Source organism: Cupressus sempervirens, chromosome 4 (genome assembly GCF_028749045.1).
Source record: "Cupressus sempervirens isolate cs-2001-9-10 chromosome 4, ASM2874904v1, whole genome shotgun sequence".
In the NCBI taxonomy this organism is placed as follows: domain Eukaryota; kingdom Viridiplantae; phylum Streptophyta; class Pinopsida; order Cupressales; family Cupressaceae; genus Cupressus; species Cupressus sempervirens.
The window spans coordinates 426,004,962-426,009,982 of NC_143121.1; positions in this window are offsets into that span (position 1 = coordinate 426,004,962).

Genomic DNA, 5,021 nt, shown 5'->3' on the forward strand with positions numbered 1-5,021 from the left:
ATTAATATATGCCATGTGTCCTTGGCATATCATCATTATTCATCAATTTGATCCTTGACATTGTTGAGTCCTTCAATTTCTAATCATGTCTTTATTCAATTAATTTGATAGCATTGACTGTGTCTGTTAATGTTATTGTGATTAATACCTATCAATCTATTTCAATCAATCTTGTGGTGTTTACAATGCTCATTAAATGTCATGGGTAAAAGCACAAACCTATGTCACCCTTTTGTAAAGGAAAAGGCTAACAAAAGTATAACTATTCACCTTCCATGACATAAAAATGGTATTATTATTTAGAATTTGAAAATGAAGTAAACTAATGAAATGTGTAGAAATGGATGAAGTTTAGGATTATAATTTTTAATAATTATTTGGAATAAGAAATGATATATTTTCCTAATTTTTATAGATAACTTTTTAGTTGTTGAAAAACATTAAAAATTAGGGGTCTAGTTCCCACCACAAAATTATATGGAAATAAACTTATTTCCCTTTGATCTCAGACTATGTTATAGATAATATATATAGCTAGAACAATCAAACATAAAATTGGGTTTAGACCTATATTTTCTCTTTTATAATGATTCAAAATTCAACTCACCTGAAATCAATAATTTTCATCTCCCGCCACATTTTTTCAAATAAATTTATTCTAACTAGAAGAAAAATTATACATTCTAGAATAGGACTCTCTCGTCTAGAACATCATATAGTTTTTTTTTTTTGGATATGATTTAATATTTTTCTTTCTTTCTCAAAATCGACATCATTTGGACTGTTAAAATACGTGCTTGTAGAATTTTTTAATTACAATATTCTATATCTAATTAAAACACAATAAACTCTATATGATAGTATTCTCAACTTTGAGCTCTATAAAATGGTGTTTATAGCTTATTAAAAAGATATCATAAAAAATAGTAAGAGTTATTGAAACATTAATTTTTTGAAATAATTTTACTTCTTTAGTAATTGGATACAAACTAGTATAAAGCATGCATTTAATAGACATTTTCAATTGAAAAAGTGATAGACCATATATAACTTAGCTCGAATGAATTTATGTAGATCATATGTTTAAAAAAAAATGATTTTTAGATAAAAATACTCAAATTTAGTCATTCTAATAAGTCAACCTGAAAGGTGACACAACTTTGTACTTTTACTGCATATGTCATCAACCATTGTCATGTGTCCTTGAAAAGTCTTCATTTCCTATCATTCATCTAGCATTAGTTATTTAATTTGAACATTTCTTTATATCATCACATTTGATTTGTATTTTCATTATGATCCTTTACTAGGATTATCTTGCATTTATTTCATCATCTTGGCCAATCAATTTGTTAATTTCTCCTATAGGATTAGATAACCCATAGTCTATTCCTATGTCTTGATCATTTAATTTCAACCCCTCTTATTAATTATTCCTCTTTACTAACCGTTATCAATTAATTAATCTTTATTAATTAATTGATTCCATTTTCATGAATTATGAGAATTCTTAATTTCCTAAATCTAATTCTAATTTCCTAAATTCTAATTTTAATTTCTCATTCCTCATTTTCCATTTTCTATTTCCAATTCTATAATTTATAATTTCTACTTTAGAGGGAATTATGAGTTTTTAAAATTCAAAATTTCCCACTCTTACACATTCCTAATTTTTAGCTTATACTTCTTACATCTTTCTATGTATTTTTCTTACACTTTCTTCTTCCATTTTTACTTACACATTTCTATGCATAATTCTTTCACATTATCATAATTTGTCATATTGTGTCATAATTTTCCAATTTCACCTCTTTTTCATAGCAATTTTCAAAATTCACACATAATTATGACATCTTTCTCTTTTCCATTCTTTCTTTCCATTTCTTGCATTTGGCTTCAAAATCCTATAAATTGAGCCATTATGCACTTGTTTTGGCTAACCACAATCCAAGTATTCTTGCTATCATATCATTATCTTGCTTTCAATTGTACGTGTATCTTGTCAATTGAAGCTACATCAACATCAACTCTATGGAGAAGAAAGGATAACATTGGAGCATCATGTGAAGGGAGTGCCTTTTATGAGTTTTTCATGTTTATTTATGCACTTTCATTTCAATGGCTTCAAAGGTAGATTAGATTGGTTTGAATTTATTTGAAATTTTTTGGTTGCTTTCATTATGCAAATTTACTCATTTTCTAGTCTTACAAGTTGAAGGTAAGTGATAGTGGAATCCCTTTAGCTCTTGAGCATTGTGATGCTATTCATCATATAGGTTGCATCTAGTTAAGGTGCTCCTATGTTAGATGAGCACAGTGATAGTAATCTTTCCCTAGAAGAGATTCATGGGCTTCAAGAGGCTATTAGGATCTTGAAGCTTAATTACTCATAGTTAGTTGCTGATAGGGATTACCTTATGGAGTGGGGTAGCACCTCTTATGAGGCATTATTAGGGAAATAAGAGAAGGTGGTTGAGCTCAGTCAGAAGCTTGAGGTGATTGTGGACTCTCTTCAATGTACTCAGTTGGCTCTTTAGGAGTCATAGTCACAATTGGATGAGGCTACAATAGAGTTGGAGAGGGTATAGTCCACACCATCCCCAAACCTTGTTTAGTTGCATATTGTGGTTGGTGGGGAGTTTTCTTCCATGATTAGGGATGAGGGGCATAATGAAGCGATAGTCACATATTCCCAAGATATGGGTGCGGTAGGTAGAAAAGAGGTGAGAGAATTAGTTGAGGACTTTTGTGTGATTCTTATTGTGCTACATTTTCTTAGGAATCATTTGTGGATTGCGAGGGAGTAGGTTGATGCTTCCACATATAATTTCCACTATACTAAGTCATTCATGGAGTATTTTCTTGAGAGTTTAGATTTGTTAGAGGGTTCATATAGAGTATTTGAGGGTACCCTCATTCGGGGCTCTTATGTTATACAATGATTGGTGGGGAAGATTGTAGAGATCTTGGTTATAATGTTTCCCAACAAGGATTTTGTGGTTGGGTTTGTTGAGAAGGTTTCTTAGGATCCTTCCCATCCTATAGTTCAGAGTTAGAGATTGGAGCAATCTCCTAATTCTGAGTTTGATATTGGTGAGCCCTTGATAGAAATTAGGATTCTTTTATTGACATTACACTATGAGGAGTGCTCATTACTTCTCTTTTGACCCACAGGTAAAGGAATTTATTTCATGTCAGTGTGGGTTGGCTCCACTTTCATATCATCCATTATGGGATGGGTTAGAACCATGTTTTGCAGATGTGATCAATAACCACAAGTTAAACCACTTGTAGTATTAACCTACCTAGGATAGTTTATCAAAGTTTGGAGTTGGTGATAGCAATTCAATTATTTATGGTCATTATCATCTCCATAGTGTATTTAGGTGTGAGTGTTAGTTTGATAGGGACTCAGATGTTGATAGAGTTGGTATTTCTATAGGATTGAGTTCCAACGAGTTATTATCATCATCGATGCATATAGTCAATGTCTAGATGATTTTTTCACTAATATCAATTATTTGTGTGTTAATGCTACAAGAGTTACATGTACACACCAGGAATAGTGTGCAGTCATACCCTTAGGATCCAAGTGGACTATGATGTTCATTTTTCTCCAAGATTTATTAGGGACAAGCAATCTTAGAGAGGGAGGATCGTAATGTCCCCATGTTCCTGCAGTTGGCTTGGTTAGTTCACCATTGTGGTTATATATTAAAAATGTATACATGCTTATATAAACCATTATACTTGAGAATACCCATGATGAAGATTATCTCAAGAGGAGGCTTATAACTTCTTATCTATGACGTGAAAGAGCTATGAGATGGTGACTCTCAAATGAACCTAGCTATGCAGCCCTTGTGATGTAGGAGCATCCTAGCTATTGCATTATCCCTCTGAATCTATTGGTGCCGATTGGAGTTCTTGGTGCATTTAATGTATGTAGCATGTGATCATGGTTTGGATCAATCTAAGAGTTTGTGTGGGACTATTTGTGGTCTTGGTTATCTCCTCTATGTGCATTTAATCTTTGTTGTAAACTTGGGGCTTGTCCTAAGTGTTTTATGTAGTTATCAAGTGTTAACTGTAGGTTAACATGAGGGTTAACACATTTCATATTTAATGTTTTTTGTAAGCTGACATGTGGCTTAAATATGCATTTAATGCAAGGGGTTTATTTAATTTGTAATTTCTAGGCCAACTTGTGGCTAAGTTGGGTATAAGTAAGGGGTCTTGTGGAGTCTTTTAGTCATTCATTCATGGAGTGATTCATTCATTCGAAGGAGGAGTGAGTGTGGAGAATAGCTGAAGAGCGAGTTTTTCTTGAGTCTGTGGATAAAGTGTCGAATGTAAGGCAGTTTACAATAAGATTATGGTGGAGTTGTGAGTGTGTGGACAAAGTGTCGAATGTGAGGTAGTTTACACTTGGATCTTGGATAAAGTTTGAGAAGGGCTAGTAGTTTTGGCTTGGAAAACAAGGAGATTTCTTGATGGAATTGCAAGCACAAGTTGAGATCTTCCATGGAGGTTTCTACCAGAGTGTGGATCTGGACTAGCTAGTGTTTGGATTGGATCTTAAGGGATCTTGTAGAATTGTTATTGTAATTGCTTTGTATTTGGCCATAACTGGGAAGGCTTTACAGCTCAGTACATTGCATGTAACAGTTATTTTATGAATAAAGAAGTTGTTGTTTGGTACTAGATCTTGTATTATTGCTTCTTGCTATTGTGTTTCCACTGTGTGGTTATTTGCTAGGGGCTAGGACATCTCCTCTGAGGATCCCATCCCTACCCTTCCCTACGTCAGATGGTATCAGAGCTCAGTTATTCCTAAGTGTAAAAGAAGATCACTGAAGTGTGAGGCAATTTGTACCAAGACCTTGGTTGGGCAAAGTTTATCAGAGCACAGTTGTTCCTGAGCATGTAGATAGATCACCGAAGTTGAGGCAGTTTGCACCAGGACTTGGGTTGGAGAAGTAGATCTAAGTTGATCTTGATCTATTGGTGGATATTTCTCT